At 37.4% G+C, this 25,945-nt stretch overlaps 1 protein-coding gene across 3 annotated transcripts in view; it reads right to left on the reverse strand.

Moving 5' to 3' along the window:
* slc38a5a (solute carrier family 38 member 5a) overlaps nucleotides 1-25,945 on the reverse strand; it is a 105,550-nt gene that overhangs the window by 71,902 nt on the left and 7,703 nt on the right. Inside the window, exon 1 of one of the 3 annotated variants that reach the window (XM_028813261.2) lies at nucleotides 6,752-6,904. The exons of 1 other annotated variant lie outside the window; for it this stretch is intronic. The gene's annotated coding sequence lies outside the window, so the exon portion shown is untranslated. Of the gene's footprint in view, nucleotides 1-6,751; nucleotides 6,905-25,945 lie in introns of those variants that run through there. One more of the 3 variants, XM_051933982.1, reaches the window with a different exon arrangement.

Below are 25,945 nucleotides of genomic sequence, written 5' to 3' on the forward strand. Positions count from 1 at the left end.
GAGTCTTGCTTCTCCCTTTAGACCAAAAACAACTGCCTCACACTTGTAAATAAGGAAGACAAAAGCAACACTTCTATAGCAAAAGGTCAAAGGGTGGGGCACAATTTACTACAATAGCCAAACACCTCCAACTGCTTTTTGTGACAGGCTTGCCAGTTAACATTTTAAAATAAGCAGCCATTTCTTAGGAGCTTCCAACTGTTGTGACACCAACTTTAGTGTCTGCTGCACAACTTTTTAAATAAATAATCGCATGCAGGGCTTCAAATGGGTGCGGGTGTGTGCAGATACAGTTCGATCCGCAGTTAATTGGGGTACCTGGCCGGCCACGCTGCATAGACGTGCAGAGGTGGGCAGATCAGTCAGGCACCTTAATTGCTCCTTGGGAGGAACGGCATGTCGCACTTGCACCTAAATAAATTTGCTGGATAGAATAGCCTGCATGGGATGGAATGGGAGAAACTGAGAAAGAGCAGATGGAGCGGAAACAACTATGAGAGCAGAGCATTGGGTGGAGAGGCAAGACAAGCCAGCCAACCAGTTAGTGTGGGCAAGGCAGCTTGTTCGCTGGCCACGTGGAGGAGCAGTGCTCCAGGGGCATTTCATCCACACTGATTTTTATTGGTAGAGTTGGTGAAAATGAGGTGAAGTCCTGCCCCAGGGATTCGAGGTATGACAATGGAATGTGAAGGATGATGGGAGGATAACCAAACCTGAGCGGTTTGGCCAGCACCGCTTAAGCCACCTAAGATGGGGGTCAGGTGGTGTGGACCACGGCTTCTGGTGTCCCTGCTAGCTGAGCGAGCAATGGGTGAGCCTGGGAGACAAAGATGGAGTGGTGCTGGGCTTGTCTGATGGAACATTAAGGAACCAATGTCTGTGTTGGTTTTACTCATGTTTTACAGCTAGATTTTAGCTTGTGGCCTGTCACACTATTTTTATAGATTATTAATTTAAGGATGTTCATTTTTGAGCATTGCACTATTTGACTTTGAGCACTTTTTATTGATTTTAATAAAAGCACTGATTCACTTTTGCACCTACCCCTTGTTTGACCTTATATGTGCTCAACTGCCCTGCTTATCTCTGTTATGGCATCGATGGCGGCGGGTTCAAGAGGCTCCCAAACAGGTGTGGGAGCATGGAGCCAACCCACACCATCACAGCATTTCCATATGAACCATAATGAATTGAATATATCACAAGACAGCATCCACAACAAAATGCAAAGCAGTTTGTATCAACAGCCATTTTGGTATTTCCTGATGGTAATGACCTTCACGTCTAGCTCTGTCAACCATATCTTTTTTTTACAACAACCAGTGTAACTCCTGGAACTCGTACATTTCAAACTCAGTTAAGGTTCTCCAGGGAATGGGCCAAGTCCTGGCATCATTGGCTGAGAGGCAGAAATAAGCCCTAAGCAAAGTACTCTCAGAGATTTGAAGGCAGGGTCCACATTTGACTAGTAATGCTAGACCAACATGGCACTTAGAAAGTGGAGACATGTTGCCTGTTGGTGAAACATGCAAGTAAGAATTTCATTGTACTCTCTATATGTGACAAACCTAAACTTGAAGTAGAACCTGAACTACATGTTTTTATTCTTGAAAAATTGCTTCTGGGTGCAACGTTTTTTGATATAATGGTAACACACCATGCATGCAAAAACGAACAGAACATATAAGGAAAAGGAATTTTAGTCCAGCTAATCTGGATTCTATACTTGCAACACTTTATAACACGGGTGTCGAACTCCAGTCCTGGAGGACTGCAGTGGCTTCAGGTTTTCATTCTAACCATCTTCTTCATTAGTGACCAGTTTTGTTGCTAATTAACTTGACTCAGGCCTCTTAGTTGTCTCTTTTTCCTTAATTAGCAGCCAAATGATAATGAGACACAAAACAAGCTGCCACATGACCAGCTCACCTGTGCCCATCACACAATATCTCAAAATAAAGAAAGGAAATGGTCTCGGTAAGGTTGATCTCTCGGGTCAACAAAACATTTTGACTTTGTTCTTAGAAAAAATTAACAGTTTTGGAAATGCCTGCTGTGGCAGAATGAGAGCAGCAACAAGCCATGGAATTAAATAACGGTTTCAATTAACAGCAAGAACTGGCTTCTCATTAAGAGATTGGTTGGAGTGAAACTGGTTGGAGTTTGAAATCCCAGTTTAGCTGGTCATCTGTTGGCTCGTTTCACATCTCATTTCTGTTTGGCTGTCATTTAATGAAGAAAGGAATAAATTCAGAGGACTGAATCCTTAAAAACAAGGCTATTAAAATGAATGGAAAAGAAGTTAATTAGCAGTGAAAACCGGTCACTGATTAGGAGAAGGGTTAGAATGAAAACCTGCGGCCACTGCAGCCACCAGGCCCAGAGTTCGGCACCCCTGCTTTATAACATAAGCAAATACAGGGTATACATTGAGCTTTTCTTAAAGCCAATGACCTTGTTCTATGCAATATTTTCCAAGGTGCTGTCCAACTCCAACACATGGCCAGGGAATGGAAACACCCTGGTGTACTTTTTACTTTCCCACAGCCTTGTCATTTGTCTGTGTGATTAGCCCATGTCTGCCTACACCTGCCATTTATATCATCATGCTTGAAATCTTCAGTAAATATTGTTCAGTTACCAAACTGACATTTTTTCACTGTGTAAAAGCATGGAAACCAAGCTGTGTGTTATGCTTGTGTGTCAGAGCTGGACTAATCCTTGATGTTTTCTGAATCTACAGATAAGATATTGCTAAAGAGCACCCTTATTGATCAAGTAGGAAAGTAACATACTCCACCCCACAACCATTTTATCAATTTATTTTTATTGGATGAGGGAAAAAAATGTTCCCAACAAAACTGCTGTTTACATGGTACTGTACATGTTGTTGGCTCATGTGGCAGACATTCTAGCAACACCTTACAAAACAAGTCTTTCCTATTTTCCCATTCCCTTGCTTTACACCCATTTGGCTAACAATACATGCTTTATCTTATATTTCAGTTCACTTTCCCTGTTTTCCATTTTCCTATTCTACAGCCTTTCCATTTAGATGTTTTTGCACGCTTCTATAAGATCTGCTCTCCTATCACATTTGGTTTATCAATTACTTTGTAAACTTCTTAACAGCAAAGGCTACTGTGAACAGGGCTATATAAAATAAAGCTAAAGGCCTGTGTTTTTTCTCATTGGTCAAATCAAATATATTACCAGATTAAAATAAACACACTTTTTTAATAGATTTGTTTGATATTTATATTTTATTCTGCTCAGTTATGTTTCCATTGCTTGTTTGTATAACCACACAGGCAAGTCCTTTTCTTCATGAGACCCGCCAAGCTGGTAGCACGTAGCCATGTAATTTAAAGGCATTATACCTGAGTACATAACGCATTCTCAACACAAACTGGCCAGGTACGCCTAAAATGTCAACAGACAGGCTAGGGAAGCATGGGTGATTGGTTAAACAGAGGGGTGGAACAGCACATTTTCTCTAGAAGTGCCCCAGGCATTGCATCTTGTGATTCATAATGTCCTAAACAGCCAAGCAGACACACCTTGCTTATAATATTATGTTCTCAACACAAGCAGGCTTCTGCAAGCAACCACACTTTGCTTATTTTTTGAGTTCTATCTACATATATATTCCGACATAACTATAAAAAGAAATATCCACAGATGTATGTACTTTTGTTCCCAAGAAACATAGGAATATACACACATACTGTTTACAAGAAATTTACATCATTTACATGGGAGTGAGAAGAATAACTATTGACATTAGAAAGCGTCCTGGGGCTAGACTGCACAGTTTTCATGAGTATCCACACAGTCTAAAAACATGCAATCAGCTTGACTGGAGACACCCAGTTGCTTTGTATGTTATATGTCGGTATGTACAGTATACCTTGCATTGAACATTCACATTGTTCATGGTGATACTGCCTTTTTGGGTTATGGCTCCTGTAGTCATTGAGGATGTGAATAAAGCATATGAGTGGGTGCAATTAAAAAGATAAATGTTTGATTTTGAAATTTTCTTGTAAAAAAACAAAGGCTGAATTGCATGTCCAGTTAACAACCAGATGCATTAGTAATTAAAAAGTCAATTACTTCAGGGAATAATGGAAGTATAAGCAATGTAATAACAGCAGTGTCAAATATACTGTACTAGACACTGCAAAATATATTAGTTGTATAAAATATACCATGAGATACAAGCAGATTTATGTAAAAAAGACTAACAGCATCTGAAAAAGTTAACTAGTGTATAATGATGGACTTCTGAGAAAGTAGAAGGTGCTCTTGTCCATTATTACAGCTGTGTGATATGATCAATAATCACAGGTGTGCTGTACTATAATAAAGAATGACAGAAACAGATATATGGAATGCATGCCATGGAAACTATGAGACCCGCTTGAGGTAGTAGGTCCCACCTTTAGGTTTGGCTTTAAAAGCAATTCTTGTCTTTTCTAGTATTTTGGCATATTGACTTTCATATTCTGAACCTTGTAACTTTATTTTTTAATAGCATAACCAGAAAGACATGTTAACATTAATAAAATTGTTGTTTTATTTTGGACTCATGGACTTTAATTACTTTCAAAGAAATATTACTTCACTTACCATTTCAGTAACTATGCATATTGCATCCATGCCTCCACACTAAACCTGCTTAGTAAAATTTTAGCATCCAAAGGAGCTTTGTGTGCTGACAAGAAAGTGGTTTAAGTCCATATCAGTGTCTCTTATGTACTCTGAGAAAATTATGTAAAAAGTCAAAATTCTGACTGAGTTTATTTTTAATATATAAAACCAGCATTAGTAGGTAAAGACTGTAAAGGCCTGACACCTGTAAAGGTAAATTCAGCTCCAGTTGTGTAAATCTCTGCGTTTCTCAGGGACAAATATGCTAGCGCCTTTGGAGGGAGGGGAAACAGAAGGATTACGGGGGCAGAAAAGAAACTCGTGAACTCAAAGGCTAATTAACAATACAGTGTGAGTGTGCTCAGCCTTCAGAGGCTCATTTTTCTTACACAAGTCTGAACTGAACTACTTCACTGCTTACCAACTGATAAATATAATGCTAAGATCAAGAATATGATTCCAATTTACAAATAATACTGTAGAAAATTCACAATCAAAGAGAATGATTTATAGAAATCGTCTTTTAATAAAATAAATGCTTTGATGTGGCGAGGAAATGGAAATCTTCATAATGGGGCATGTGAGCCAAATGCAAGCAATATATAGTTTTGCACAGCTCCAAGTGGCATGAGGTGCAGAGAAATTGAGTTCAGAAAAATGTGTTCATTGTAGGGAAAGGCACAGTATAGAGAAAGGATGGCACATCATCACCCCTGTTTGCTTTGATACAAAGACATACAAGAGGCAAAGAATAAATTGACACGAAAATCACAAAAAGACAGCATTGTGTGGTACTAAACAGACAGAAATAAATATTTTTTCAAAAACATTTGTCTAAAATGAACACCATTAACAAATTCCTTTATAACCGCCAAGCTACTCTGTAGTCTAATTGGTGGACTACAGCTGGAGTGCTGGCACAGGGTAATACAGTGAGTCACAAGTGGGCATAAAATATGCCGTGTTACAAATTAAAAGTATTTCGCTTCAGTCTCTAGGATACCCTGTCTGGTAAATATTAAGGTAAAACGTAAGTAGTATCAGAAGCACAAATAAAAAGTGAGGAAGAAAACCATGTTTTATTAGCATGCGAAAGCCCGAAGTAGCAGTAAGAAAAAAAAAAAAACAACTATGATAATAAGGTGAATTAGATTTTAAACTTTTTTGAGAAGCCTGGCTTTGCTCAGAATTAAGGCTTCTACGCATCCTGGAAAAACATACAACAACTTTGTTGTGTACAGACTACTCGACTCAACCAACACAGAAATCTGAAACTAAGCCAAGGATGTGATATGGCCGAATTAAGCGTCACTGCTGGACAACGTCATACCAATTATTGTATACTGATTGATTACAAAGTGTTGAAACTATTTACAAAACACTGCAACATGATAACAGGGTAGCAAAAACAACTGAGGCATAATACATATTATGATCAACAGAACAATGTCAGCTCAAAGAGTAGTAAAGTGCAGTCGCCAAGGAGTTAGTAGCAAAACACACATGGAACTGCTTCTGCTAAATACTACAACGTGCGGCACTAAACACACACAGTGGACGAGTTGTTATGTGTTGGGAAGAATGTACAGCAAAAGATGAAGAACGAGAGAGGAACAAAAGAAGAAATAATCCAGAACTGAATTCATTAGAACTACACTCTGCATATAAAGTAGAAACGTAAGAAAATGTTCAGGCATAGTGACAAGATGACTAAGAATTACAGAACAGTTTGCAATAGTTTGAACTGGAGCAACAGATTACTAACACAATTCAGCACATTTTCACTAAGTTTTCAGGTAGGCTCAGTACAACAGACCGTATGAACAGCTCAAGACTAAAGAAGTTTACACTTTAAGCAATTCAGAAGGAATAAAAAGAGACTTTAGAAACAGACAAAGCAAACTGCCAAATCCTCAAGATCCTCTCCTTTCTTTCTCAGCGCCACCCACTGCTCAGTAGCCACCATGTGTTTAGTTCCTTGTATGATGCAACCCTCATATGGTGTTAAATCAAGCAGTGTACAATTTGACTTAACTCTCACAAAAGTTCCTTGAAGCTTTCAGAAATTAAAATGACTACTCTTCTTTTCTGTACTCACCCACATTGAACGACAGTTTTCTCTGCCCTTTAAAGTCGTTTTTCTGTGTTTGTGTGTAACTTGAAATCCAATAGATGCCCTCTGCTTGTGCTTTATTGTCATTCAAGCCGTCAATTCTTCGCTGCAGCTGCTTGCATGGAGGAGGAGAAAGAGGAGGAGCGGGAACTGAAGAGACCACCCCAACCCATTTCTTAACTCTTTTCTTTCCAATACTTGCTATCTCCAAGAAGCAACAGTGTTAATGTTTGTGAATGAGAAAACTGTATTCCTGTGGCTCTATGTCGATTCTAAGGAGGTTGAATAATATAAAGAAAGACAAACCCAACCTTGTTGCCAATGGGAAAAAATAACAGCAATGCCAAAAAATTAGGTGAGTACCGTTTTAGGAAATGTTCCAAGTCCTTTTTAAAACAGAATGATAGGCAACCCTGAGACAAACATTTAAATATTAGTGTTGAGAGACAAATTCCTAATTTGTTGTTTTATAATTCATTTATTTATTGGCCTGTTTTACAGCTTGTTGTTTAATTTTACTGTGTGGAAGTTTGAAAGCTCTCCCTCTTTCCATATATGGTTTCTCCGGACACTCCTGTCATCTTAAAGACTTTCAGGTTATGCACTTTTACCAGGAATAAGTTGCCCTGAGCATGTCATCGTGCATGTTCCATCCAGGGTTAGTTGCTACCTGATGTCTAGTGTTGTCAGGAAACACACCAGCCTCCCGTGATCATCCATTGGTGTAAATGATTCCAGAATATTCATTATACTAATGGATTTTTGAAAGTTTTTTTTGGTATTTGTTTTGTTTTTCTACAAATCTAGCAAATGGAGAAGGTGATTAAACTTGTAACAGTTATGATAAATAGACAATGTGTTCAGAAAGTTAGAAACCATTTTATGATCATTTACACCTTTGCTTGATGCTGAAGACAGTCTGCTCTGATATTTTTAGAAACATCAGAATAATGAAAACAAACAAAATGAACACAATGTGCCACAACAGCAGGTCACAACTATGCAGTATTGCAGTTATAAAACAGAAGCATGGATAGACAGTTGATAAATATATGGTGGATGGATGGATGCATTAGAGTAGTATTGCACACTATATAAGTTGATGTCACATTGTTTAAACCATAGGTAATACTGACAATAATTGTACAAAGCATATAGTGTCCAATCAATTTACACAGTGCTGTTAATAGCCTGAACAATTTCAGGGAACTTTACAAAGGAAGCAATTTAAAAACACAATATCAAGTTAATAAAGTCATGAGTAAAATTAAAAATATTTTATAGTAAATACAAGTGGTATGGTGGTACATAATTTAGCACCTGCTCAAAGGATCTGAACTCAATTAGGATTTTCCGCTACTCTTCCAATATGTGCAGGTTAGGTCGATAGGTGGCTCTTTCATGGACTGGTACACTGCTAGACGCTGATCCTGCTTTCCTTCCATTGCTGCCAAGGTAGGTTTCTGCCCACTGCAATCCTATATTAGAATCGGCACCCAGGGTTGCTTCCTGGCTTGTTTCTGTATACTGGAGGGAAAAGGTCTGGCTATGACCCTTAAACTGGCTAAGTGGGTTAGAAAACAGAAGCATAGATAGACAGCTGATAAATGTATGGTGGATGGATGGATGTATTAGAGTACTTTAGAGTGCTGTGTTTTAGAACAGCATCCAGTGCTTCTTTCTAAATTTGAGCTTACACTGCTGAGATACAGTCCAAATCTCAATGACACCCCAATCAAAAAAGAATATTATGAAAAAAATGGTAGGCAAATACACTAAGTAATCTATACAACACACAATACAAGTTAGAAGGGTAAAAATAAAAGATGTACCATAAAAAGAAAAGGCTCAATCTACAAAATATTCAAACACCCCAATTGTAGTGTACCACACAGGGGTATATTCAATTTCAGACTAAACAAATTAAAATAGACAAATTTGTAACTCAGTTTGGTTGAATGTTGTCCACAAACTGTTAACTAATGTCCATGACAGTCCTAAATCCCACAATAGTTGCTTTTACTGTTACTCATAACCATGACAAGGTCAAAATAAATCAAAGACTAGAAATGTGACCCAGCAAGTACAGCATTATGTTAGAACAAATTGGCATAATTTAATATCTGAATTATGAGTAAATGACTAAAGTAAGATCTACCAAACCCATTGTTTTTCATCTAAAACATGCCAGGAGGTGACAGGGAAATTGAGAGAATTAAAAAAAAAACTAATTCTCTCTGTAAAAAAAATAAAATAAAAGTAGAAAAAAATAATAAATGTTTCGAAATTGTCATTAGAAAAAATAGTTCTTGAGGACACGTTATCTACTGTTGAGACTACTTTACTCTCAAGCTAATCCACCATTTTGCCAGAAATTCTATAGAAGAAATGCTCATATATACATCACATTTTGTTTAATATCAGTACTAACCTTTATTAATCCCTAGTGGCAAGCAAGGAACCAGTTCCTGGAGATTTTATAGACATCCTGATTTGACATGTTTCCTACTTGCCCGATCATATCCAGAGATCATTCAGGCATGAGAAAACAATTACCTAAATGTTATTAGTGTTTGCACATCTTTTTACAGGATAAAGCAAATATTAACTCTGAAAAGTATAGCATCACTCTCCTCTGCTAGTGTTTGATATCCTGTTTCATGCCATGGCACAAATCTGTTGCTTTGACTCACATGACCCATTATTTCTACTGGCTACCCACAACATGGCAATATGAAATAGCATAATAATATTATGTTCTTTTTTATAATGTTGAATTTCTGTTTTATTATATGCACCCTCCATTGGGAAGTGGTTTCATTTGAAAATGTGCTCCTTCATAGGCCAACACTGACAGATACCAACCATTTTAAAGTTGTCAATGAATGTACTAAGCTGACATGGAAACATTGCAAAACTCAATCATGCCAACTAAAGGGCTAAGATCCAAACCCAGTCTCAGGAGCAAGAAACATAATGTTTTCTTTAATCCAAAGCAGTACGTTTCCTATTGCATGGTCCCAGTCTAACTCATAAAAGCGCAGAGATTCCCAGTGCATTGTCCCACTCAAACTCAAAAAAATACAGGGATTCTTAGTGCATGGTCCTGGTTTCTATAATACAGTTTAAAAGAGCAAACACGAAGGAAACATCCATATTTTCACTTGAAATATTTGACCTTCAAGAAATTTAAAATTAACTTAGCTGGGTGCTTCGGCAACAATCAAATAGGAACACTTCATTCGTAGGTATTCTCTGATTGTACATCTTCAGATGATTTCCTAGATCTATCAGAAGAGACTGTCACTGTACTGTCTATAACTCACAGACATCTATGAGCAGAGTTACAACTAAAAGGAAGAGTATCCAAAAAGTGCCGTTATCGTTTGGGAACTTGAAAAATGTGTTTGAATTAAGGCTTTACTTGGTATTGTTCATTTCATGGCAAGTGAACGGCACCATGGTTTATACACAGATTGCATACTGTAAATCCTATTCATAATTTGGCAGAGGCCATACTAAATGTAACATTTGTGTTGGATGCACTGTAATAAATGCAGCTAGGGTAAAGAAGTATCAGCAGTCACAACTGCAAAATTTCTATATTATGTTAAACTGTTCATCATTTAACACATTCATAATTACTATTACAATGTAATTAAATATTATGTTATTTATAATTATTATACTTAATGCATACTTATTAGTATTTAATATTAAATTCTATTTTTTAAACTACATAGTCCATGAGTCCCTGCTGGAACTCTGGGCACGTCCACGCTGTCTGGAGAGCTCCTCCTGGCGGCCTGGGGGTGATGGCCGGAGTAAGAAGCCGGCAATCCACCACTATATATATATATATATATATATATATATATATATATATATATAGAAGGTATCATATTTTTATTGAAAATATGCCACTGGATTTATTCTTTCCTTCATTTGTGTATTTACCGAAAATTCTTAATCCAGTAATAATTAATCTTAAAAGGTTTCATTTCTTTTGTCTACCTCACTAATTCCAATCAGGAATGAGTTAGTGGCTGTCTTTATTGGAGTCAGAAGTTCATCTTAAATGCTAAAATTTTGTATTACAAGACCAAATTTATGATTTTAAGAAATACTTGTGCTATATAACATAACAATTTGGCTGTACTACCTGCCTGCAGGTATAAACACAGCCTGTGGTTAAGCAGCCCGTCATGTATCTTTGTGAAGTGCTGTTAGAATACTACTTACAAGTTCTTCCTTTATTTTTGTCTTTATGACCTTAAAGAGGCATCGATATAAGCTAAAATTTCTGACAATAGGTGTGCTATTTCTGACTTAAGAACTTGCCTCAGTAATGACTCACCATTGTCAGTGTGGTCTGTAATAAAAAGTATCAATAAAATGATGTGTTGTTGACATTTCTACCTTTATTGTGTATCAGGAGAGAGTCCTCTTGGCAACAAAGAAAACATAGAAAGAAGAGATTAATAGAATAAACAGAAAATTCAAAAGAATTGGATTAACAAGCAAAACCCTAGGCCCCTAGGCCTAGCCATTACTTGGATTAAACCAAGGTCTCTTTGATGGGGTAACATGCACAATTTTCCCACCTTTCAAAGTACAGTACCACCAAAAATGCTCTCCTTACTCACCTCCAACCTCATTCTCTCTCTGTCTCACACATTTTTACTTTGTCCTCTTCCTCTTACCTAAGACCTCTTACTGTAAGCTCTACTCACTATTCCGAGCTTAATTAACTCTCTTATCATATAACAACTTTAAACTCCCAACCAAGATTATTTCTGGCCAAGCTCTTAAATCACATCTAGGGTCAAGGCAGTCTTTGTTAGCTACAGTGAATCTAGGATTGAACGTCCATTATTTGCCCCTGGTGCCTTTGCAACCCTAAGCAGTTAACAGTTTTAAAAGAATTCTTTGCCCAGTTCACCTGTTTGCTTTTTCTAAGAGAAACTAAATCTCCATTATGTCATAATGGGGCCATATATTGCTACCTAATGGACTTGAGATTAACGGCTGTCCTCCTGCCAGTTCTCGTGCTTGCCACACTTGAATGAGTAACATTACCCCAGCTCTCCTGACTTGGGACAAAGTGCTAATCCTTTTGGCTAGGACATGTTATATTTTTTTGTCAAACTTTAATTTGTCTCTCATTGGGTCTTTCTGTTGGTCTTTGGTGAATTACTTAGTGGGCACCTGCTACAGGTAGAGGGTGCCCTATCACCTAACATTACAGGAAATAAAAATGGAATTAACTTCCTTGAATGGTCTGTCTTTGAGTCAAATTACTACTTTGTAAATGACATTTATATTGTTTGGTGTAGCACTTCATTTGATTTTAGTGTTTTGTGCTTTTGACTTGTGTTGATTTTTTGTATTTTCTCCCTGATTTTGTTATAATGGAAAAGTCTGCTTCTCTTTGCTAGCCTTTTTGGAGTGGAGCTTTGACTGACTGTTTTTTTTGTTATTTTGCACACTTTGATAAAATATTTCTTTGATTTGTACTTGGCTTGTTACGGTAACGCTGCATGATTCTACTCCTACTGATCTACACCACCATTTCAGCTTGACACAGCAGAAGGTTATGTTTGTGGGGAAAAGAATTACAGTAAGTTTTGAAGGCAATGTCGGCCAGTGCATGCATGTCAGACTGCTAGAACAATGAATGTAGCCATTTGTCTATTGTTATTTTTCTTTACTCATTCTATGTGATGAGTACATGATTACTCTTGCACAACAACACAGCCAGATGGGTTAGGGCCATGAGCAAGTGACATGTAAAAGGAGATGCCAGGGTGGATTTTGTTCATTGTGGTATACTTCAGTTTCCAGAATCACATTATTACCTATATACACACACTACAGTCAAAACTTCCAAATCATATGAACACATAAATGACAACTGTCTATGAGATTTCATAAATAAATGAAAGGAACAAAAATAAAAGGATGACTTCTGTCAGGAATAGGATTGGGCTCTGTAATATCTTCTTATATATGCATATAACCCCAGGCTGCTCCCATTGTTGGCTGGTGCAATGTAACAAGTATCCCCTAGCAGTTCAACAATGAAGAGGTAGGACAGATTAACTATGCCAGCTCAGGTGGTGGAGCATTGCAAATGTGAAAAACTTTCCTTGTTTGTAGTTTGAACTGTTGTCTAGACTATATAGTGCATTCTGCTGATTTTGGTTTTGTTTTGGATTTTTGAATTTGCTTAGTGTTTTTGTTCTTATTTTGGTTCCTGTGTATGACATTTTGATTGTGTTTTGACTAATGTTTTTGTCAAGCCAGTGTGCACCTGACATACTTAAATTTATAAGTAAAGATAATAAGTGAAAAGCCGCTCTGTAAATAATATATTTGTCCTTACTTTGCACTACATATGGAACAGAATATCTTCTGAAAGTATTCTGTATGGTCTATGGATTACATTTTTTCCTATTAAGATAAGGAGATGAATGAGTACAAGATACCACGACAGATTTTTTCAATTTTTCTATATGCAATATTATTCTATTCAGTACTACTCCAAAAACAATCCCAACCCAAAAAATATGAGTAACTGAGGTGTCTCTGACCACATACCCTACAAATAAATATATTATAGAGACCCTATATTGTGATAAGTGTGTGCAGTGTATGATTTTTAGTTGATTTACACCATGCTTTGCACATGAGAAATGTCCTTGTCAGTGGCACAGTTCCACTCTTTGTTTTAAATGTGGACTGAAAAGTCCATTTGCAAGTGCTACTTCAAGTCATCTAGGGGATCTTTTGAAGGAGAGTGATATAGAAATACTCTGTGCTTGTGCTGTGCTTGCCTTATTTTATGCAATCCAAAAAATACTTCTCTGTCCACATGGGGACAAAAGATGCCCTATTCTATTTATCTGTCCTTGGACTGCACCTTTTTCTAAACTAAAATAATGATACTGATTCTGATATTGCTGGTAAACACATAAAATTCACAGATTAATTTGCAGATAAAACTATAAATGGATAGAACGCAGGTACTGGAAAGGCAGTAAAATAATTCAAAAAGACCTGGCCCATCTTCAGAACTGGACAAACCTTTGGAAAATTGGGTTTAATATTGAAAAGTGTAAAGTGTTACTTGCAGACAATCTGTGCAATTGTGTTTTGAAGGAAGTAACCTCTGAGAAGGATTTAGGGATTTAAGATGGTATGAAAATAAAGCCACTTGATTTACTTGGCACAATATTCTTGTGATTTAGATAGATAGATAGATAGATAGATAGATAGATAGATAGATAGATAGATAGATAGATAGATAGATAGATAGATAGATAGATAGATAGATAGATAGATAGATAGATAGATAGATAGATACTTTAATGTGCTAAAGGAAGTAAAATCCAAATAAATTAGTGAATCATATTATAAAAACTATTGAATATTGTGAAAAATCGTTTGTCGCAAATAATATTTTGTTGGCAATTTACATATATTATATTTTTTATTAGCTTTTTATTTTTAACTAGTGAAACACATGAACCAGTGGTCCTAAAATGAAATACAACTAAATTCCACATTAAAGATAAGGAGCTGTTGATACTTCATATGTTTTCTAAATAGCTACTTTTCTCTTTCTTCTAAATAGTTTCTTTCAGTTCCTATAGAATTTATAATTTATTTATAATATGTTTTATTACTTGTGGTGGCTCAAATAGCACTAGGTTGCATTGACTGTTCAAGATAAAAATTAAGTAATTGTTTTATTAAAAAGTAATAATACATGAAGAATAAAAACATTAAAGAATAAATTAAATAAATATTACTCTTTGCTTGTCTATGTGCTTCGGTGTCTTGTTTTCTTATTGTTTCTTGTTGTTCATCACTTAATCGCCTTCAGCAGATGTCGCCTCTCTCCTTTTTCTACTTCCTGCAATTCTGGTGGTTAGCACATTGTTTTGTGATCACTTTGTTGTAAACACATGACCACAGGTCACTTTGCAGTCCTTTATGTACGTTTAATAAAAGTTCAATGATCAATAAATTCAAAAATAGGATGTTAGATTAGATTATACTTTATTTGTCCTCAAGGGGAAATTAAAATTTAAAAGCCCCAATAAATTAATAAATAAATAAAATGTGATAAAAACAAACAACAATAATAAAAAAAAAACCTTAAAAAAAACTTATGGATGGACAACAAAGAGCTGCTACTGTCAATACAGGCTTGTAGGTGGCAGCAAGAGGAGGTCAGACTTGCTCGTAGTGTGCCACAGGTTTAAATCTAAAGGCATTAATATTTGGATTGAGCAGTGTCCAAGACAGGAACAGACATACAGTACAGTGCATCCAGAAAGTATTCACAGCGCATCACTTTTTCCACCTTTTGTTATGTTACAGCCTTATTCCAAAATGGATTAAATTCATTTTTTTCCTCAGAATTCTGCACACAACACCCCATAATGACAACGTGAAAAAAGTTTACTTGAGGTTTTTGCAAATTTATTAAAAATAAAAAAACTGAGAAATCACATGTACATAAGTATTCACAGCCTTTGCTCAATACTTTGTCGATGCACCTTTGGCAGCAATTACAGCCTCAAGTCTTGTTGAATATGATGCCACAAGCTTGGCACACCTATCCTTGGCCAGTTCCGCCCGTTCCTCTTTGCAGCACCTCTCAAGCTCCACCAGGTTGAATGGGAAGCATCGGTGCACAGCCATTTTAAAATCTCTCCAGAGATGTTCAATCGGATTCAAGTCTGGGCTCTGGCTGGGCCACTGAAGGACATTCACAGAGTTGTCCTGAAGCCACTCCTTTGATATCTTGGCTGTGTGCTTAGGGTCGTTGTCCTGCTGAAAGATGAACCGTCGCCCCAGTCTGAGGTCAAGAGCGCTCTGGAGCAGGTTTTCATCCAGAATGTCTCTGTACATTGCTGCAGTCATCTTTCGCTTTATCCTGACTAGTCTCCCAGTTCCTGCCGCTGAAAAACATCCCCACAGCATGATGCTGCCACCATCATGCTTCACTGTAGGGATAGTGCCAGGTTTCCTCCAAACGTGACGCCTGGCATTCACACCAAAGAGTTCAATCTTTGTCTCATCAGACCAGAGAATTTTCTTTCTCATAGTCTGAGAGTCCTTCAGGTGCCTTTTGGCAAACTCCAGGCGGGCTGCCATGTGCCTTTTACTAAGGAGTGGCTTCCGTCTGGCCACTCTACCATACAGGCCTGATTGGTGGATTGCTGCAGAGATGGTTGTCCTTCTGGAAGGTTCTCCTCTCTCCACAGAGGACCTCTGGAGCTCTGACAGAGTGACCATTGGGTTCTTGGTCACCTCCTTGACTAAGGCCCTTCTCCCCCGATCGCTCAGTTTAGATGGCCGGCCAGCTCTAGGAAGAGTCCTGGGGCCTCATGTATAAACGGTGCGTATGCACAGAAATGTTGCATACGAACGTTTCCACGCTCAAATCGCGATGTATAAAACCTAAACTTGGCGTAAAGCCACGCACATTTCCACGGTAACCCATACCTTGGCGTACGCAATTTCTCCGCTCAGTTTTGTAGACTGGAGGCACCCAGCGTCAAAGTAGTGCTACTGTTCCTGTGTAGTCACCCTTTCTTTCTTAGCTCCACATTCCTGACGCGGCTTTATAAATACACTGAAACTAACTGCATATTGTTTATTAGTGTAATGCATCTGATTGTAATTAACCTGCAGCAATATAATGGTCCAGGGAATAGCCATAGTATTCCAAATACCATAACTGCTTTAGCGTTGTAACTCTCACTGCATCTTCTTCTTTCAGCTGCTCCCGTTAAGGGTTGCCACAGCAGATCATCTTTTTCCATATTACTCTCACTGCACTACTCGGAGTATGTATATCACTGTATCTGAGTGGGGAATCACAGCAGCAGCTGATCGGAAAGAGAATTATCAGTATACAGCATGAAGCAGACGCTGACTCAGCCATGGCAAAACACTTTAGAGACTTCGCAGTACGGACTTCGCGGTTTAGAAAAAGTTTCATCCCAAGAACTCAAAACGCACTCAATCAGTCCATCAAGTGCTCCTTGTAGAACTGTTTACTTATAAGTACAATTACCTCACTGTAAACTTGCACTAAAGTTATATAATATTGCACAACCTGCGCCACTTTATAAAGCGCGTATTTACATATGATGACGATATAATTTTTAAGATGAAATGCAGCACAATATGTTGATTATATTATACAGATAAAACTTTAACTTCATTTAAATAATCTGTATTGTTAATAATTAAACATGTGAGGACATGGTGCCGCAGCGCTAGCTAGTTCAGGGATTGTTCCTGCATTGCGTTGTATTCTTGCTGGTGCTGACGCGACACTGGAAGGATAGACGGATATAATAATTAAACATGTACTACGAAGATATTTCAATGTTCCTTAAAAGTTTTGAAGAATCGGCGTGTTAAGCTTACAGATGGCTTCACGTCTATATAGCTGATTGTGTGGCGATTGGGTTTTTGGAGAAAGAAAAGTAAGGACAGGAATTGGAGGTTAGTACGTTTGAAAGAGACAGTACTTCTGTAATAAATTATTTCATTGAAGGTCGCGCATGGCGCCGCAAGCCTCTTGCGTGAGATATGAACAAGCACTGCGCCACCGTGTTCCCATGTTTAATAACATGCTTTCATTCCTGTCATCATGAAAAAGATATCACGTATACATCTCAGTATTTTAATTATTCAGAGAGCTGTAATATCACGAATGTAATGGATTATGTGTCCTGTCGGAGAAAGAGAAAGCCCATTTAAGAAGCAGGTAGTGATTCACACATATACCCTGTAGAGCACATAGAAGATCAAATACAGAACAAAGCATTTAATGTGCCACTTTAGTTACAATGGGATTTGAGAAACTAGTAAATTAAACGATTTTAAGATGAAGTTTATGATGTTCTACTTTAATGGCAAAATAAACTACGTGGAAATTTCGAGATTAAAGTTGACATTTCGTGCTTTTTTCCCCACTGTGTGCCTATTTTTTTTGTCTGTACCCTAATAAGCTTTCATATGACACTCAGACGGTGGGCTACGACTCGCCTTTTCACGGCGACTTTGATATGTGATTTCTTTTTTATTTCGGGCACTGTGCGACTTTGTGAACTTGAGCCTTCGAGTTTCTCCGACACTCTGTCACTCGATCAACTTCCTTTTGTTGATTATACCACTGTTTAAACCAACAAATTGTACGTTTTTCCTTTGCCTCCACTTGGTATTCGCTGAAATTCTTATATTTCCCCCTGTGCTTTTCCCATTGTCTTTTCACAGAAGGCTATTTATATTGATTTGCATATTCAAAGAGGCGTAATTCTGGGAGGAGTTGGGGCGGGACAGAAGGCGCGTGCACGTACGTTACTTTTCACGCTGATCAGGATTTATGTAGTGGAAGAACGTGAAAGTTTGCGTACGTACAGATTCCTGCATCTGGATTTTTCTGTGCGTACGCACATTCCCGCTTTTGTGCTTACGCCATGTTATAGTGTGAGTTTTACGCACGGCGTTATACATGAGGCCCCTGGTGGTTTCAAACTTCTTCCACTTATGGATGATGGAGGCCACTGTGCTCATTGGGACCTTCAAAGCAGCAGAAATTTTTCTGTAACCTTCCCCAGATATGTGCCTTGAGACAATCCTGTTTCGGAGGTCTACAGACAATTCCTTTGACTTCATGCTTGGTTTGTGCTCTGACATTAATTGTCAACTGTGTGACCTTATATAGACAGGTGCGTGCCTTTCCAAATCATGTCCAGTCAACTGAATTTACCACAGGTGGACTCCAATTAAGCTGCAGAAACATCTCAAGGATGATCAGGGGAAACAGGATACATCTGAGCTCAATTTCGAGCTTCACGGCAAAGGCTGTGAATACTTATGTACATGTGCTTTCTCAATTTTTTTATTTTTAATAAATTTGCAAAAACCTCAAGTAAACTTTTTTCATGTTGTCATTATAGGGTGTTGTGTGTAGAATTCTGAGGAAAAAAAATAATTTAATCCATTTTGGAATAAGTCTGTAACGTAACAAAATGTGGAAAAAGTGATGCGCTGTGAATACTTTCGGAATGCACTGTATATGGTTTGATTCTTTCTTTGCAGTCACAGCATTAAGAATGATTCATCCAAAAGACATTGGTACAGAGTGAGTCATTTCTGATCCTGAGTCAGCATGGATGATGTAAGTTACTTTCCCGGGCAGTGAAACAATGAATTCAGTCCGTAATTCAATGCCTGATTCACACATTTAGTTTTAAATTATATGGTGCTCCCTTCTTCATCACAAAAACATTCACAAAAACCATCAGGCCTCCTACTGCTTCGCTAATAATTTGCTATGAGATACAGTATAACAGTTCAAATGATTTATGGGAAAGCTATGCACATTTCTCATTATATGAAGTCGGCCCAGGTCTGAATCCTTTCTGCTTACTTTAGTCCTCTCTGTGGGTTTTTGCCTTTTTCATCTCCAGAAGAGCTTGTGACTTTTATCCTTGCTCTGGACATTCACTCTTTTGCCCACTTTCATTAATGGATGATTAGTTCTTCCACGAGGGCATACTGGGGCTGTTTAGGTGGCGGTGATTTCAGTGATATTATAGATGTAGGCATTGTTTTTAGAAGGTAAAGTAAGGAGCCTTTTGAATATGGGAGGAATTTTGAGGCACAGCAATAAATAAGATATATTCAACATTAAGCTCTCTGCCAATTGTTTATACATGTAAGATGTTACTCTTGATTATGAATTCTCAACATGTATTTGATGATCTCAATTGTCAGCATGCATTTTTATGTCTTAGCTGGTTTTGCATTCTGTATCCCTTACTTGATGCTCGGCAGACGGAGCTGATCTTCTTCTTCTTCTTCTCCTTCCTAATAAGGTGTTGTTCGTCATGTAATCGGCTTCTGTGATTTACTTGATGTTCATCAGATGTTGCTGCTGTTATTTTTCTTTCTGTCATGTCACTTGCTTTTGTGATTACTTTACCGTAAGAAACCCACAACCACAGGTCACTTTTCTGAGGTTGCCACTGCGTTAATCATTTTTATATTTCTATTTAAAATTATAGCTTTCCTAAATTCAATTCTACTTACACCTCAAATTTTAAATGTCTTTCTGTAAAGGCATTATATTTACTATATATTTAAATACAAAAATATGTATTTTCCAGCATGTCTGTATTTTAATGCCCTTTAATATAACATGGTTTACTGACTACTGTACTTGACAGGTAGCTCTTTAATAAATTGGGTTTGATAACATTATCTGTCTAACTTTCTGCAGTAATTATAGCATACTAGTGTATTCAGTCCCAGAGCTGATTAATGAAATCAATTACCAGATTTTAAAGAAAATTTACAGAACTCAGATTTTTAGGGCAATATAAGCCTTTACCATTGTTTTCTTAAACCCACCTTGTTGCTACTAGCCTCACTAAAGCCAAACTTGATGGGAAATAAGCACCCTATACAGACTTCTTGGTAAGCCAGACTTCCCAGCACTGTAACTGTCTGCTTGAGATGTTATGCAGCACATTTGAATACCCTCAAGTGTTGCCTGAAGGAGTTTACCACAGTAGTGTCTCACATGCTTAAACACAGTTCACTGACGTACCAGTATATCAGATTTCAACATGAATCACTACTTTTCTAGATATTTTTTTTTACTGGATATCTGTGAGTCATAGCAAACATCTTGGTGTTGTACTTGATTTACAGTAGCATTGCTACTACTATGTTTGGCTTCATTAATATCCTCTTTTTTGGTCTTCACCCCACCCTAACATATGCTCTCCAACTTAATAACTATGTCCCTTCATAAAGGATTTTCTGGAGGAATTGCTTCTAGTTCTCTCAAGACGCACTAAACAAATGATTTTACTTCTTCCATTCTTGTCTATAGGTCACCTGGAGATATCAGCCATTTTTATGTATTGCTTACATGTTTCAGACACATTTCTACTATTTTCTAAACGTTTTCTAAATGCCCCCTCTCAATGAAATTAAGAAGACACTGTGTGCCAAAATGACCAACAGGGACTCCACTACCACTCTACTTGATGAAGTGATAGAGTCTCCTCATGCCCAACACAAGAGTGGAAAATACCGCACAGCATTAATACTATTGGGTTGCTGTACACTGCATTACCAAAAGTAAGATCATCTGTTAAGATGCAAAGACACCCGGGCCTTGTTGGTGTTTTAATCCAGGCTTCCCAAAAAATTCTTCAAACTTTCTGTACTTCAATTAAACTTAACAGGAGATGCATGCAGTTTATTGTGTGTTTAATTAGAAATTTCCAACTTGCTACTACAGTGCCATAGAACAATCAGTTTCCTAGCCTAGCAGATGTGTAATTGGCTTTCAATCTGGCTTCATGTGGCGAATGAAGCAAATTTGAATCTGTAGTATCTTATTGATTTCTAGTGTTGACTGGCAAAATTCAATAAACTTTCTTTTGCAGCAAATATGCTGTATTCGCTGGTGACCTTGCTCGAAGAACAGTTTCATTGAAACATGCCCTGCGGCCAGCTTAGACAGATATTTCTTTTGCAACCAAAAAGATTGGAAAAGCAAGATTTCAAACAATGGAATGAGCCAGTCCCACAATGCTGATTGACACGGCTAATGTGTGCCCCAACACTAGAACTCTGTGAGGCCAATGAAATTATTTTTTTTTTACTTTTTGGTAGTTTGTAGCCATTTGTTGTATTTTGTTTGTTGTTATTGTTCTGTCTGTGTCTTTTGTTGTTTGAGTCATTTTAGTGGAGTGGTGAGAACTGCTGCCGCACAGCTCACTTAGATCACATTTCTGGCCACAATTATTATCTATATTACTAAACGACAGTTAATTTATGCATGGCGGACGCGGTGGACGCACCAAAGCGCATGCGCACTGCGGCGCAGTCAAACGCAGCGGCTTCCCAGAGTCAGTAGGTGGCGCCCAAACAACACCACTTGTAACACACCAGAAGCAAAGACATCACGGCTCCACAATGAAAGAGCTCAACTAACAGAAATATAAAACGAGCCCGTATGGATAAACACAATGAATGAGCGTGCCCACAACACGCTTTTGACACAGCACAGGCAAAGGAGGCACGTATACAAATGGAGGGAGCTCAACGATTAGTAATACAAACACGAGCCCGTATGGATAAAAACAATTAACGAAGGCGCACACACAAAGAAACCGCTTTAGTTCAAATAGGGTTATTGAATTAAATGGAAACTTTACCATGCCTACGACCTGTGAACTAAACCTGAAGTAAAGCGTGCACGCCAGGTTGTACAGCCGCCCGGACGCGACCGCCCACACCACCGCATATACGACGACACAGCCATAAAAAAACAAAAACGAGACTGCATGAAGAAAAACAATAACAGAAGCGGGTTGAAAGGAACTGTCCCAGGACGCACCCACTCTCCATGATATTTCATCACGCAGCGGCTTCCCACCGAGGCACATACGTACTGCGCCATGGCGCACGCCCCAGAGTCAAACGCAGCGACTTCCCAGACTCAGTGGCTGGCACACGAACACCTCAACCTGTAAACTAAACTTACTGTGCTCCACTCTGCTAGCAGTCGGTGTCAGCAAAGGCAATGGAATCACGTCTCCACAAAATGAAACCACTTTAGTACAGATATGCTTATTTAATTAAATGACATTTTCCCAGACGCACCCACCCTCCATGATATGTCATCCATCCAAATATCAGACAGAACAGAAACTGATTGCCATTCTTGGATTTACGATTCTCTAGAGAATCGTGGGCTTACTTGTTGTAGTATAGTTGGCAGACACTTCCTAGCCATTTGGATATTGAAAACACCAATGCACTATTATAAGCCATTCAAAACTAGTTCAGTTCCTCCTTCCCCACTGACATCAATGTGTTTACTGTAGTTTTGTGAAGTTCCCAAACATTTCTCTGATTTTTGCCAAACTCACAGCGAAGCAAACTACAGAGGATTTGCTCAACACTATTAATTTATCGAGGTAGTGAAGTAATGAGTAAAATTAGTAAAAACAAAATGTATTTCTATCTGTTTGAAACCGTCAAAGATGCCATCCATGAGGAAAAGTTTAACTTGCCAGGCAATCTTAATTTTTGTATGTATTCTCAGATTGCCAATTCTTCTTGTCATGGATGTGTTTTGGGTAACTTGGGGAAAAGCCAGGGGGAAAAGATGAAGGACTCCAGATACCTCAAAGTGTATTTTTCTTTTTTCAGGAGGGGACCAGAAGCATCTCAAGACGGACACACACTAGAAAGAGCCCACAAGCTGACAGGACTCCACTCAGCTCAGTATGACTTCCTGTTATCCCTTTTGGTCACCTGAACTCAACATACTATAAAGGGTGAACAGAAAAGGGCAGTAAGGAAAGGGGCTCTGTGGGAACTGTACTCTGCTAACTAGGGATGAAGCTATTGAACATGTTTAAAACACTTGTTTATGAGAAACAGCTATTTTAAAAGAGGTCACCTCTGATAAACAAGAGACTAAGGACAATATTTACTTTGCTGTACACTTTCTTTTCCTTAAATTTGTGTGACAAAGAGCATTATTAAAGTAATGCCATATGGATAGGTTTGAGTCAGTCATTAAAGAACTGGTGTTTTGGTTGGTTGATCATCCAACTAGCAGTCACAATATATATAATATTTACTTGCATTTTATATTTAACAATGTTACAAAATGTTTACAACACTTTAATCCAATCAACAAGATGTCTGGGGTACTTATACATAATGGAATTGATTGCTTAGTGTATATACTGTAGTATAAATCAATGCCCCACTTTTTAGTCTGTTCCCCTTGCTGCAATTCTAAGGAGATCTCTGCTAGTTAACAAGTACAGGTGAGAGAAGTTGGGAGAAGTGTGAAAAGTGTGGATAGAGAATACCAAACGAAAAAGTGACCATGCTGAAACCACTAAAAAGTAGTAATGCCAGGACTGCTTACTGGTGAGTACCAGCTGACTTTAAACACTAAATATTTATATTGTATATATATATATATATATATATATATATATATATATATATATATATATATATATTTATTAGTGTAAGCGTTTATGTGAAGAGTTGACATTTAGCTATATAGTGTAAAATACAAAGCTATACAACATAAATGATGTTAATTTATATTTTCAGTAATTCCTTTTATACCACAGCTTTCTTGTCATTAACAAAAAAAATATACAATATACTAGTGTGCTCATCAATAAAATGCAGTATATGCCCACTAAGGAAAAAAGAAATAAAAGTATACAAAAAGATAATTTTGCTTTTAAATAAGGGTGACATGTAAAATGCTTACAAATGCTCAAAAATGGCTGTCTGGGTGTTAACTTGAAAAGGGGGAATGTCTGATCCCCACCTTTTAAATTCCACAAGCACTGATGGCAATGGTATCAAATTACTCATTTACAAGACAGGTAAGAACCTGTCTACTTAACCCCTGTGAGACAACATTTTCCTTTAACAGCCTTTTGTGACTCAGAATAGGTAAGAACACTCCTAGTACTTTCACCATAAAAAGGTAGTGCTGTTTGCAAACAATTATAAAAAAGATAGAAGATAAGACCATAACAATGCAATATGGAAATTCAAATCAGACTTTTTATTGCTCAGTATATTCTTTGTATAACAGGTTGCACAGAGTCTATAATATAGATGTATTATTCTAGAATCTCCAAAAGGTTCCATCTATCCATCCATTGTATAACCCATTTATTGAATTCTGTGTGCCAAAGCTTGTGCCAAGTAAAAGAAATGGAGACAAGGCAGGAGCCACCCCTTAACAGGGTAGCCGTTCATTAAAGGGCGAATTCATGTAAAACCTACAAGAACAATTTAAAGTTTCTAATTAACCTATCTTCTACTTCCATGGTTGTTTTTTAATTAGGAAACAAGCCAGCACTTTCCTGAAACAAAGTTAAAACTATGTTAAGACATATCACCTTTCTAGATTTACAAATTTTATTTTAATATTGGTCCCTGAAACGAATAAGGGATCTACAAAATGGATGATAGATAGATAGATAGATAGATAGATAGATAGATAGATAGATAGATAGATAGATAGATAGATAGATAGATAGATAGATAGATAGATAGATAGATAGAGGATGATTATTTCTACTAATGTGCATGCAGCAGGGCACTTTCAATATGTATGTGTGTACAAAGATGACACAAACCATTTCTGAAAAAGAAGTAATTGACAATAATGACAAGAGACACTTTTAAATTTTCAAATTCAGATCCTCTTCATAAATTAGTATGTGTAATATAGTTTCCATTTATTTCTTGAACCTGCTTTTCACATTACTGATTTTACCAGCACCCACAGCCAATGGCAGCAGCTTTTGATGCAAGATAGGAATTATCTTAAGACAGATGTCAGCACCAACTTCACAGAGACAGCTTTTAGTACAAATAACAAACAGTGGTCACTGAACCTGTGAATCAGCAGTGCTAATCGTTCATCCACCATTCTTTTTTCTACAAAGTCTTTTAGGTTTACCATTCTTATTTTGGGCTACTTGAACAATTCCAGGACCTACAGGTCATATAAAATGTTCTAATTTCTTATGGTGGCACCATGTAAATATGACAAGACTGACTGATGCACAGTAATTCAGATATAATTGGCTTTTTTGTTTTTTATTTTCCCATTGTGTCATGTTGTGCTATAATGTGAATTTATTTACAATTGTTTTATAAGAGTGTTCTGGGTAATATGCTACATACACCACATAAAACAAAGAATGGCTATTTAATTGATTTAATTCTTTTTTTAATTGGTTTGTGTTTCTATATTAAAGAACAGTATTTCCCTGAAATTCACGTTAGTCTGTGTGAAGAGCAGATCCTTAGGATAACTTGCAGTGAGTTAACTGGTTATGGTGTATAATAAATGACATGGATTTGTAGAGCAAATTACAGTATACAGAAAATTATTTTTAAAACTAGATTCTTAAAATTGGGCTGTGCACAACTTTGCCTCTCTCTTAGTTTTCTGTGGCTTACACAATCTGGATAGTGTCAGGAAATAGCATTGGGTTTTTCAGCCTGGTCTAAATATAGGGTTACTTTTCTCAACTGTAAACTCATATCCACTGGGATCTAAAA

This window comes from Erpetoichthys calabaricus, chromosome 11 (genome assembly GCF_900747795.2).
Source record: "Erpetoichthys calabaricus chromosome 11, fErpCal1.3, whole genome shotgun sequence".
NCBI classification, from domain to species: Eukaryota; Metazoa; Chordata; class Cladistia; order Polypteriformes; family Polypteridae; genus Erpetoichthys; species Erpetoichthys calabaricus.